The sequence below is a fragment of the Chanos chanos genome, chromosome 2, assembly GCF_902362185.1.
Source record: "Chanos chanos chromosome 2, fChaCha1.1, whole genome shotgun sequence".
Classification (NCBI taxonomy): Eukaryota; Metazoa; Chordata; class Actinopteri; order Gonorynchiformes; family Chanidae; genus Chanos; species Chanos chanos.
The window spans coordinates 3,530,142-3,544,094 of record NC_044496.1 but is presented as its reverse complement, the minus strand read 5'-3'; the positions used below and the strand labels follow the sequence as shown (position 1 = coordinate 3,544,094).

Below are 13,953 nucleotides of genomic sequence, written 5' to 3'. Positions count from 1 at the left end.
CCTATTACTGAGTGTGTGTGTGTGTGTGTGTGTGTCAGAGAGAGAGAGAGAGAGAGAGAGAGAGAGAGGAACGAGAGGACCATGGTGAATGAATTATTAAGGCAAGCCAGACATGCATAGAACAGGTCAAGAGATTTTAATGCAAATAGTGACATGTTTTCCAATATTTTGGAATTATATTTCAATATTTCTCAACCTCGAATGAGTCGTATTTTGGTGGTGGTGGTGGTGGTATGCATGCGTGCGCGCGCGCGCGTGTGTGTGTGTGTGTGTGTACGTGTGTGTGTGTTCTATTATTGAGAATATTTGCTTTCACTGTTTCAGTGTACATCCTGAGTCTTAACTCTACAGTTATTGATTCCAGACCATAATAAGCACATCAGGTTTACAGGTCACACACACACACACACACACACACACACACACACCCCTTACACACCGTACTGTTTAATTTGGCTCTCGCCTTCCTCACCCCGTTAATTTAATATTTAATCTTATCTTCACCCAGTCCACACTGTCCATTCAGTCTTAATCTGACCCAAACACCTTTCATTTACACTCGCAACACAACAGAGGATAAAGCTATTCTAGAGAAAACAAGAGAGAGAGAGAGAGAGAGAGAGAGGGGGAAAAAAAATGAAAACGTCAAATTATGCATGTAGGGATAACAAGGACTCGGGGGAAGTGACTGAAGTCACTGTAAATTTCATGTTCAGTTTGAAACACCCTGGATTTCTCCTCAGATACTCAGGCTCTAACAAGACTCTGTTTGTTGAATGTTATTTCAAAATACAATTTCAATGACCTCTGTCAACTCAGACAGTCTCTCACTGTGGCTGAGATGCACTGCGGCGTGGGACTAATGTTACCAAAACTGTTATAACTGAGTGCATGTGGCTGTGCTAATGAACCCGCTTATGACTAAGTGCTTGTGATTTGAGGTAATTATAACTGTTATGACTGTGCACATGTTACCATGGTAATTATAACTGTTATGACTGTGCACATGTTACTGTGGTAATTATAACTGTTATAACTGTGTGTGTGTGATTGAGACTGTGGTAATTATAACTGTTATAACTGTGTGTGTGTGATTGAGACTGTGGTAATTATAACTGTTATAACTGTGTGTGTGTGATTGAGACTGTGGTAATTATAACTGTTATAACTGTGTGTGTGTGCTTGAGACTGTGGTAATTATAACTGTTATGACTGTGTGTGTGTGATTGAGACTGTGGTAATTATAACTGTTATGACTGTGTGTGTGTGATTGAGACTGTGGTAATTATAACTGTTATAACTGTGTGTGTGTGCTTGAGACTGTGGTAATTATAACTGTTATGACTGTGTGTGTGTGATTGAAACTGTGGTAATTATAACTGTTATAACTGTGTGTGTGTGATTGAGACTGTGACATTTATAACTGTTATAACTGTGTGTGTGTGATTGAGACTGTGGTATTTATAACTGTTATAACTGTGTGTGTGTGTGATTGAGACTGTGGTAATTATAACTGTTATAACTGTGTGTGTGTGACTGAGACTGTGGTAATTATAACTGTTATGACTGTGTGTGTGTGATTGAGACTGTGGTAATTATAACTGTTATAACTGTGTGTGTGTGATTGAGACTGTGGTAATTATAACTGTTATAACTGTGTGTGTGTGATTGAGACTGTGGTAATTATAACTGTTATGACTGTGTGTGTGTGATTGAGACTGTGGTAATTATAACTGTTATAACTGTGTGTGTGTGCTTGAGACTGTGGTAATTATAACTGTTATGACTGTGTGTGTGTGATTGAGACTGTGGTAATTATAACTGTTATGACTGTGTGTGTGTGATTGAGACTGTGGTAATTATAACTGTTATGACTGTGTGTGTGTGATTGAGACTGTGGTAATTATAACTGTTATAACTGTGTGTGTGTGTGATTGAGACTGTGGTAATTATAACTGTTATAACTGTGTGTGTGTGATTGAGACTGTGGTATTTATAACTGTTATAACTGTGTGTGTGTGATTGAGACTGTGGTAATTATAACTGATATGACTGCGCGTCGGTGGTGATACGCAGGCCTGAGCTGGAAGAGAGCTGATTGGCTGAGAGGAAGAGAAAAGGAGGAAAAAGAATAAGACATTAAAGCAGAGTGTTACATTATGTATCAGACAGCGTAACTCTATGTCTGTCACACTGCCGCAAAGACCTACAACTTACTCTAGAATGTATGTCTATACACACACATCAACACACACACACACACACACACACACACACACACACAGAAAGCCAAGCAGCTGCCACAGTCAGACATGTCTTATCAGAAGACTGTCTTATGATTCTGACAGCAAACCCCTTCCAACTTCCCACCAATGACCACGTCTGTGTAGGATTCAGCCTAACGCTCGCTCACAGTGCAACATCTACAGTGCCATGCATGCTTCTGTTTCTAAAAAAGAAATGTCTCACCCATCACACAAACCACAGAACATCACTTCAAAAAGCCCATCAAAGAGAGAGACAGAGAGAGAGACAGAGAGAGAGAGAGCAGCGTAGATTGTAAATAATCTTCATTTAAACGGAGCTGTCAGGTAATCACGTAGTTGAAAACAGTGTATTTATGAGTAATTTATGGTTATGAATGAAGGGCAGACACAGTTGTAATACTGTGTGTACACTGTATCTCTAAGGCCATGGTCACTGGTGTGTGCTAATGCACTAATGCACTGCTGGCTATTTCCTTTCCATACACGCTGCAAACCTACAACTTACCCCTAGAGGGCACTCTACTGTCATTCTCTGTTAGGCTACATGTGCACACTGACTGCCTTGAGCCATCACTGTAAGCACACTCATTCTGACATAAATACACACACAGACACACACAGACACGCGTGCACACATACACACACACACACACACGCCACTCATTTTTCTTATATGAAGGCAACGTCCTGCTAGTAAGTGAACCAACTCCTCAAATCTTTCAATCTCGACTGCTGTGAGCAGAAACTAAGCTTCCAAACGCAAGTATTTTCTGCCCTTCACTTAAACCCTTAAGGCCTGTCTGCACACACACACACTCCGTACACACAACATGATGTAACAAATGTGAAAAAAACGACACTGCCAGCCACAGCACAGAAAAACACGCTCCACTCTGGATACGCGTAAAAAGACTTATGTAGTACGTGGCCTTTAAACACAAGCCAACACGCAGAATTATTCAATATCTTTTCTGGCGTAATGCTTTCAGTATGAACACTGTTGACTGCAAAATATGTGTAATTCTGACTCATCTCTAATCTCAGAAGAGGGGGGGGGGAAACAAAACGAACCCACACAAACAAACAAACAAACAAACAAAAAAAGGCAGCTGAGTTTGTGATGTTGTTTATGTAAATACACTCACTGGATTCAGAGGGTTCACAGTGCACTGACACATGTCAAGACAAGGACACTTCGGTCAAACTCTTCACACTGCACTACTGTGTAACGTCCGTCCATATGGACTTAATATATAACTATAACATAGCGTACCAAATTTTTGCGGTGAGTCGTTAGAACCTCATTATATTCTTTTATTTAGCATCGATGTCACCTGATCTAATTAGAGAACCATTAACACAGTAATTAACCGGGCAAGAGGATTTCTTACAGAGCAGAATCCTAATTGTAAGGTAGGAGTGAGTTTGGGCTTTTGAGTGAGAAGTAAGAGATTGATTTACTGCGGCCAGGTCTGGTTTTCACTTTCATTAGATTAGAGGGAGACTGAAGAATGGCACAAACCTCTTCTCTTTTTTTCTTTTCTCCCTCTCTCTCCCCCTCTCTCTCTCCCTCTCTCTCTCTCTCTCTTTTTCTCTTTCACTTCCTCTGATTTCTGCTGAAACTTCTTTTTGTCACAGAACAAAGCGTTAACTGCCGTGCGGTGCCATCTGTGTGCCTGTGTGGAACACGGAGACGGAGACGGAGACGAGACAGAGGCGAGACGAGATGAGACGAGATGAGACAATGTAGGTGTACTGGTTTTCTTATTCTAACTGAACTCAGTGTTCCAGTGCAGCACACTCAGAAAAACAGGCTCCTCACTAACAGGGCCAACTGACTCATCAAATTCAAGCCAAACTCAAACACTAACTATCTCTCTCCACAAACTGTCACTCCACTTCACTTTGCCATGCCTTCGCGTCAGGGTTTTTGGCGAGACCTCGATTCAGACTAAGTGCATACATAACTGTCATAATCATCAGATCCAGAGACACACATACACAAAGACACACATACACAGACACACGCGCGCACACACACACACGCGCGCGCGCGCACACACACACATACACATAGAAAACAAACAAACACACACACTCACACACACATACACACACACTCACACACACACACGCATGCACGAACACACACACACACACACACACGCACACACGCATGGATGAGATGATACTGAATGATATAAATTATATTAATTTACATTTGTGCTATGTAGACGACAGAGTGACACGTAGTAAACACCAGAACAAACATCAGTGTAAATAAAACATAAACAACATTGTAAACAAAGAGTAAACACAGAGTGAACACCACTAAATCCACAGGCGTGTGTCAATCAGAGGCCCATGCATCTATCAGCTCCATATTTCCCAAATCTTCTCTAAATACATGTTCAACAACAAGAGATGCCACACAAACTCCGCCTCCACACAGAGCCCACCCACAACCCAGACTCCGCCTCCACACAGAGCCCACCCTCAACCCAGACTCCGCCTCCACACAGAACCCATCAACAACTTAGACTCCGCCTCCACACAGAACCCTCCTCAGCCCAGACTCCGCCTCTGCACATAGCCCATCATCAACCCAGACTCCGCCTCCACACAGAATCCATCAACAACCCAGACTCCGCCTCCACACGGAGCCCACCGTCAACCCAGACTCCGCCTCTGCACATAGCCCATCATCAACCCAGACTCCGCCTCCACACAGAATTCATCAACAACCCAGACTCCGCCTCCACACGGAGCCCACCGTCAACCTAGACTCCGCCTCTGCACATAGCCCATCATCAACCCAGACTCTGCCTCCTCACAGAATTCATCAACAACCCAGACTCCGCCTCCACACGGAGCCCACCGTCAACCCAGACTCCGCCTCTGCACATAGCCCATCATCAACCCAGACTCCGCCTCCTCACAGAACCCTCCTCTGCCCAGACTCCACCTCCACCTCAATAGAGAGCCCTCTTCAGTCCAAACTCTGTCTCCCAACACAGTTTATTTAAACATATAGTAATTTCCACCTAGCACCGATTTCAGTCTAAACTCTGGAGTCTCCCTCTAGATTTCACACTAGTGCAGGTTCAGGCAAAACTCTCCTCATAAACCCCACCCCCTTTCAGCCTATTTCAACCTAGTCTCCGCCCCCTGACAAACACCATCTCAAACTGCTGCCTCCTATGTAAGACACACCTTTCCTTAACACACACGTTGAGTGCAGAGGCGGGAACAATAAGCTCTGAGTGGTGACTAGAACTGTACAATACCCAACCTGAGAGTGCAATCAGTCTCCTTAAGAAGATGTCAGGTCAGCACAGGCAGAAAACACTTAATGGCTGTGTTATTAAGTGCTCCAGTGAAGCACAGAGAAACTGGAGATGTTGTATTGTCTTTAACACAGGAGATAAGAGGCGAACACTAGCCATGTCTCAATACAGTCTCAGTGTACATGTGCAGGACATGACCTGTGAGCTGCAGTTTGTCAGTGCTAATTTAGTCAGACCCTCTCTCTCTCTCTCTCTCTCTCTATCAGCAATAAGAAACACATCTCTGTCAGAACTTAAGACATGCTGACTCTGTCGCTTTTCTCTCTCCCCTTCATAATCCTCTTTCTTCTCCTTTTTCCCTTTTTTTCTCTCTTCTGCAGAGAAGCAAGGCCCTACGGAGAGAGGAAGATAAAGACAGTGGAGGGGGACAAGAGCAATGGGGAGGCAGAGGAAGGAGAAGAAGAGGGAGGGGGGGGGGAGAGAGAGGGGCTGGAGAGACAAGAGGAGAGAGAGAGAGGAGAGAAAGCAAGAGAGAGAGAGAGGAGAGAGAGCGAGAGAGAGAGAGAAAGGTGGAAAGAGAGGGACAGGGAAACAAAGGGGGGAGGGGTAGAGAGGCAGAGAGACGGGGAGAGAGGAGAGAGAGAGAGAGTGAGAGATGGAGAGAGAGAGAGAGAGAGAGAGAGACAGAGGGAGTGAGTGATCGTATGAGTTTGCGTTAGTGAAGATTTCTCAGGTGTGAGGATTTCTCTCCCTGATGGTAGTGCGTCTGTCTCTGTCTGCAAGGATGCCATTTAAAGAGCACACTCAAGCCTCCATTCAAATTCCACTCACGTTACCACCTCCTCACAGACACTGCCTGCCTTCTCTCCCTCCCTCACTCCCTCCCTCCCTCCCTCTCTCTCTCTCTGTCTCTCTCTCTCTCTCTGAGCTGTTGGATCTAACGCCAACACACACAGACTCAAACTAACATGTTACAACACTTCTGTCTTCATAGAGTCTTGCCAACACTAATCAAAACAGGGAAACACAGAGATACCCGCGCACACACACACACACACATACAGATTTGTGGTGGTTGTAAAAAAAAAAAAAATTAAGTGGTTTTGTCTTGTTTAAAAGTGTTGAGCAGGCAAAAGGATTTGAGGGGGATTAGACAGAGCAGAGACAAACTTGTAGAGGATTGTAAGGAAATTGATCAGGCTGAAAGCCGCAGAAGGATTCTGTACTTGCGCAGTTTGACAGTGAAAACTGAGAAGGTGAATGAGGAGATTACACCATGATTCACACGGTTTTCTCCAGCTGGAACATGCATCTGTATACACACAGTAATAACACACTGCTTTATAAATCATACTTAGCACAGTAAGAAACGGATAGTTATCTAAGACTGCAGGCAGAGTTTAAATGCAGTTCTGGCTGCGTCGCTAAACAAACGGTGACTGATGTAAAACGTTACAGGATTTGCTCATTAATTGTCATTAGACAGTTACATATGCAGCGCGGCCTCTGTGCAGCACGACAGCCAATCGGGTGGGAGAGAGGATGGGATGGGAGGGGCTTGGTTGGGCCTGAGGCCATTATCGTGATCTTTTAAAAGAGCAAATCAAGCAAGTGTAAGGGCAAACAAACAGACAAAGCCAGGCAGTCAGCTGGAAGATTCCGGATTATATGAACTTCCATACAGAACACACCGAACTCATGAAGGCACAGCCATGTCCTGAAATATCACTGTGATCTCTCTTTTAAATCGCCAGCATATCGTTCGGCATAATCACCTCAAACAAACTCTTTAGGCTCGACAAAACTGTACCGATTAGAAGAGTCGATCGGGTGTCAGATCTCTCATAGCCTGTTTGCAATCTGGGGATGTGTACCTTCAGGCCAGTAAGTTTAAGATTTCCCCTTCCTTTACTTCAACAGCACACTGGAGCCAAACTGGACAGTGCATTCAGACCCAGTATAAAAAAAAACTTCTCCGGCATCTTACCCAACCTGCATCAAACAGACGAACGCTGACTCGAAACAGCCACGGCTGCGGATGTCAAATGCAGCCGGTAAATTCAAAACGACATTAGACCTGTATTTGCTCTCAATATCTTCAGTCCTGTTTTTTTTTTTTCCCAATCCTTTTGTGCTTGTGCCTTTCGTACCACACACCCTTTTTAATGAATGTAAAGTCAGAGGTGGCTTGTTGTCAACGGCGACAGGCAGAGAGTGATTGATTGGCTGGTGTAGAATAAACAGGCGCTGGACGAGAGGATGTGGGCAGTAAGAGAAAAGAACTGTGGGCAGTTCTCCAGAGAGCTCACTGGTCTTGTTTCCCACAGTGCACAATCAAAACACCATTAGTGTATCTCTCTCTGAAACATCTCATTATTCACACAGACGCGGTGGTCTAAACTAAAACATTTTTAACAGGAACATTTGCAAGACAATACTGCAGCTTCCTTTACACCTTCACAAATTCAGCAAGTGTGTTACGGCCTTTACACAGAATACACACATGAATAGACAGACAAACTCTGAACACATTGTGAGTGTGTGTGTGTGTGTTCACATGTGTACTGTATGTGTTTGTGTGTGTGTGTGTATGTATGTGTGTGCCTGTTTCAGGGATTAGAGCTCTCTAAACAAAGCCGTCATCGCACTGTCCTCATAATGCGTCATGTGAGGACTGAGGGGAGTCTTTAACTGTTTTGTCACTACTCCGCTCCAACTCTTTACTGCAGGCTGTCCTCTCTACACACACACATACACACACTATCACACACACACACATACCCACCCACACACATACATACATACACACATATACACATACATATGCACTACAGCTGCTAAAATGTCCTCACTCATTTCTTTACATTTCTTTACAATCACCGTCTTACACACACACACACACACACACACACACACACACTAAGGCTGTTAACGATATATCTAATATCGCGATATCTCGATAAAAAATGTCTCAATACCGGTAATCCTCAAGTGCCATAAATTTACATTTAATTTAGATTCCGTTTTCTCGTGAAAACATGTTATTTTTCTTTGTTTCCTCGAGATCTCGACTTATTTATGTCATCATCACGAAATAACGAAACTTTGTTTTCTCAAGATAACGACATAATTCATTCGAGATCTTGAGAAAACAACCGTTTTCCCCCGATCACAACACAATTAATTCAAAATCTCAAGGAAACAACCAAGTTTCATTACAACGAAGTTTCATTACTTCATGATAATGACATAAATAACTCAAGATCTCTAAAAAACAAAGAAAAATACGTCATCACAATGAAATGGAATCAAAATTAAAATGTAAACTGATGGCGTCTTGGGGTTTCCATACATGCTTAGGTCATGGCTCACTACTTTTATTTTATTTATTAAAGAAGGAAAGCAGAAACACTTTAAGTTAAAAACAAATTCTAAACGAATAAAAAATGCTGATTTATTATTCAAGAAAGGACATTTTTTTAAGTCATGATTTTTCTTTGTTCTTTTAATATCATGATAAATATCGTATCGTGGACTTTTTATTGTAGTATTATCGTACCGTGAGTTTGTGGTATCGTAACATCCCTAATACACACACAAACACACACATATACGCATACACACACACACATATGCATACACACGCACACACACACACATACGCACGCGTGCACACACACACAATCACACACTGTATCATTTACTGAATATGGGATTTTAGGTTTTGTGAGTTCCGTCTCTCTCCCTCTCTCTGTGTTTCTGTATGCTGAGAGAGTAGACTGAGCACATGTAAAGCAGGTCCATGCAGAGACACTGTCTGTCCATACAGACGTGTACCTGTCTGACCCATACTCTGTTGACTTAAGAGACAACAGCTGCTCTTCGGAGTCAATAACAGTATCAGAGCAGATTCAGTAAGTCCAATCAATACCTGCACATTTACTTAGAACTGTAATAAGAAAGTTACTGCTGCTGGAGCCTGCCCTGTGTCAGAACAACCTGAGCTGCGCTGTGTGTGCCTGTGTGTGTGTGTGTGTGTGTGTGTGTGTGTGTGTGTGCGTGTGTGTGTGTGAGGAGAAATGTAGACTAGACGACTCTGTTTCCCAACAGCAGGTTTGTGTGTGAGCACGGGAGGGTGAAACTGCTCCGCCGACGCCGTCTCGTTCCAGAGCGATACGGCCTGGCGTGACCCAGATGCCTCGTGTCTCCCGGCTCCGCGGAGAACGGAGGCCCTCTCACATATTCTCCTCTCTCCTCTGATCTTACCACTTCAAACAGACAGCTCCATTTCAGACCTGCTCCATACGTTTCTCCCACTGTTACATTAAAAAAAAACAGACCTTCGTCCAGAACTGCTCAATAAGGCTGTTCTTTCTTTTCTTTTCTTTTCTTTTCTTTTCTTTCCCTCTTCTCTGTTGAACAAAACATGGTGCAGAGGGAAACAGATGGTGCTTTGAGCTTAATCAAACCATTTAAACGCGTAACCAAAAACCGGAGGCTGATCTATCTACCTTAAACAGTAATTAGGCTTCCCACGGCTGAGCGGCGTTAACAAACCTGGGCTGCTTTTAGACTGAATGACCACTCAAACACCGCTGGTCTCCAGACGGAGCTCCGACTCCCGCGGTTCTGCCTCAAAGAGACACGACACCGACACAAACAGCCCGTCTGTATAATTAAACTGCCAAACCCGTCACACTGCAGTCTAGAGCCCACTCACTCAAGGCATCCCAGATCAAAAAGTTCAATTATGTACGAATATGTAAAAATAAGACTTTTAAAAGACTTTTTTGGTTAAATGTTGAGTTTAGACCGGTGGATCATCTTAAGCCCTCTTGGTGTACCAATCACTGTCTTACAGAAGTTGAGTTAAATAGTACCAAAAAAAAAAAAAATTAACCACACTGCATACTGCATCAAATAGTTTGTTGAATCTTAATGTACTATTAAACTAAAAAACTTTTTACTGGTCAAAAGTTAATAGGCTCTTACTGCATGTAAATGAACAAATCACTAATTTAGAAGCTTTGGGGATGGCATTCTTATTCAGTAAACTAATTCACGCATAAAACATTAAAAACACTTAAAACATTAACAGTAAAAAATATTTTATAATTTGACTGCGTAAAAAAAAATCAGGCTGAAAGAGGGAGCGTGAACAGTGCTCAGAGATTAACAATGGGAGATTAGCCTAATCTGTGTTGTGAGTGAGTGGTCACTTTCGTTGGTCATAATAAAATTATGTCTGTGTTTGTGTGTGTGTGTGTGTGTGTGTGTGTGTGTGTGTTTGTGTGTGTGTGTGTGTGGGGGGGGGGTATCAGTCAGAAGGACAGGAACTTGGGTTTACTGACCACTGACAGACTGTGTTCAACAAACACACAGAACACAGGCAAAATGTTGAACACAAACAACAGGTACAATAGACAAAGCATCTGTCTGCCCTCAGACCTCACACAGACACACACATGCCCTAGACCAGTCACTTAACTCTTGTGCAGGAGTGAATGTGGTCTGTTCTCATGTGTTCCTGGGGGGCAGTTCCCTTGCTGCTGTCGTCATAGAACACCTTTTTTTTCCCGCCCCAGTGAGATCTTGCATCCTTCCTCCCGGTTAATCCAGGTTTTCCGCGCGCCAGGCTCTCATTGGCCGGCCTTTCCGCTAGGCCTGTCGGTTTGAAAGTCTGCTCTCTGGTGATACGGCGCAGGCCGACTCCGGCCGGCCTACGGAGGTCGGGGCGGCCAGGCGGAAGAGCGGAGCTGACGTTGTGACATAGAGAAGTGCTGAGTGGAATTAAAGTACGCTGCCTCAGCCCCGCCCCACACACACACACACACACACACACACACACACACACACACACACACACACACACACACACCACCACAGACGACCCTGCTTTACGACTGAACGGTTTATCTCTCGCTCTGCCCATTGCTATAGCGAGGGCCGAACAAGAATACAGAGTACAAAACCCGTCTGTCCGCGGAGAGCCGAGACGGAAAAGGTGACCCGGTGGAAAGATTCTGCTCTGTGCTCCAAAACGAACGGACGGCTTTTAGTGGACGTAGTAGGAAAGACGGAAAAACACAGTCATCTGGCTGGAACACTCTTCACCGAGTTTCTCCCGGTGGAAAGCTTATAGAAGAGTCCCAGCAAAGGTGCACCATGAATCTCAGTCGTCTCTGACTCGATATCAGTTTTCCCGCTCTGTTCTCCTGTGTTATACAGAGAGCCCCAGATATCTCCCTGCTCTGCACAGGTGCTCCAAACCCCCCCCCCCCCCCCCCCCCACTGTCATCAAACACTAACTGCCAGGACATTTATCAGAGAATGCTGCTGGCCCACCTGCGGATGCACAGTAAAGCTCGAATCGCTCTCTGAAGGGTTCGGTAAAGTGCTGGAGGGGGTCATTAAAACTCTCTTTAAAACAGATAAATCATCTCTTTCTACACACAGTATGTGAGGGAAAAAACCTTCATTTTTATTTGAATGAAAATAATACAGAACATAATCAAACACTTTCTTTGGGAAAGAAGCATGCTGGTCACCCCTAGACATGACTGTCATGACTGCCAGCCAATCAGGTGAGGCGTAATGGACTAGAGCCTTCTGAGGTATATGCGGAGTGGGCGTAGCCAACTGCGAGACGGCTCACCATCAGAGAGCCACGGTTACGCAAGTCACCTTGAGGTTATGAACCTGAAGACAGACACTGATCAGAGTAGAAGGTTATGTACCTGTCAACTATGGTCAAAGCACAGCTGTTAGACAGAAGAGAGACGTCCTATCAGCTGCCGCACACACACACACACACACATTCAATCCACCATATGGTCCACTTGTTGCTAGGGAACACAACCCAGCTTGTGTGGAATCCGGGACAGGTGAGTGTTGGAACACTGCAGCAGACTGGGCCCAAACCGAACTTATGAATGAGCGCATCCCCCCCCCCCTCCCACAGTGTCCCAGACACTTTACATAAACACACATCCACACGCCACCTCTCTCTCTCTCTAACGTCTGTAACGACGTCTTTATCTGTATTACTGATAGAGCAGCAATGTCACTGAGCAATGTGAGAACACTCAGGCCATTATGATAACAGCTACCGATGCTGCTAACTGCTAACAAAGCTTATGGCCCAGGCAAATCAAAACGGAATCCAGCACACATCATCATCAGCAACAAAACTCTCGTCTTGGCTTTGAGTGTCACGTCTCTTTACAGTCATCAAAAGCGTAGCTCATCTGTCTGCATTTCACAGCACCAGGTTTTTACCACAGCCAGTTACAGGAGGAGAAAGGACATTTTTTTGTGTGCTCTTCACACATGGGGGAAAAAAAGAAAACCCAAATAAAATAAAATAAAAGTGTGCATGACAACAGCACGGCTATATTTGGAAATACTCACAGAGAGTGCTCTTTAAAGAGAAAATTAAATCACAAATACCTTTAATTAGCCAATGAAAATGTCACAGCTTGACTGAGGCTCTGTGTATTACTCTGCTTCTAACGGTGAGTGCTCATTAGCAGGAGAGAGCCGAGCCCTGACTTCTCTCTCTCTCTCTCTCTCTCTCTCTCTCTCCCCCTCTCTCTCTCTCAGCCTATGGTTCCTCCAGCTAAACTCTGAGAGGTGTACTGAATTGGCCTGTTCTAGGTGAAGTCACAGCTAAACTCTGAGAGGTGTACTGAATTGGCCTGTTCTAGGTGAAGTCACAGCTAAACTCTGAGAGGTGTACTGAATTGGCCTGTTCTAGGTGAAGTCACAGCTAAACTCTGAGAGGTGTACTGAATTGGCCTGTTCTAGGTGAAGTCACAGCTAAACTCTGAGAGGTGTACTGAATTGGCCTGTTCTAGGTGAAGTCACAGCTAAACTCTGAGAGGTGTACTGAATTGGCCTGTTCTAGGTGAAGTCACAGCTAAACTCTGAGAGGTGTACTGAATTGGCCTGTTCTAGGTGAAGTAACAGCTAAACTCTGAGAGGTGTACTGAATTGGCCTGTTCTAGGTGAAGTCACAGCTAAACTCTGAGAGGTGTACTGAATTGGCCTGTTCTAGGTGAAGTCACAGCTAAACTCTGAGAGGTGTACTGAATTGGCCTGTTCTAGGAGAAGTCACAGTTATACTCTGAGAGGTGTACTGAATTGGCCTGTTCTAGGTGAAGTCACTGTTATACTCTGAGAGGTGTACTGAATTGGCCTGTTCTAGGTGAAGTCACTGTTATACTCTGAGAGGTGTACTGAATTGGCCTGTTCTAGGTGAAGTCACAGCTAAACTCTGAGAGGTGTACTGAATTGGCCTGTTCTAGGTGAAGTCACTGTTATACTCTGAGAGGTGTACTGAATTGGCCTGTTCTAGGTGAAGTCACAGCTAAACTCTGAGAGGTGTACTGAATTGGCCT

At 44.2% G+C, this 13,953-nt stretch overlaps 1 protein-coding gene across 1 annotated transcript in view; it reads right to left on the bottom strand.

Annotated features, from left to right (window-relative positions):
- phf21aa (PHD finger protein 21Aa) overlaps nt 1–13,953 on the bottom strand; it is a 37,339-nt gene that overhangs the window by 12,754 nt on the left and 10,632 nt on the right. The gene's annotated exons all lie outside the window — the stretch shown is intronic.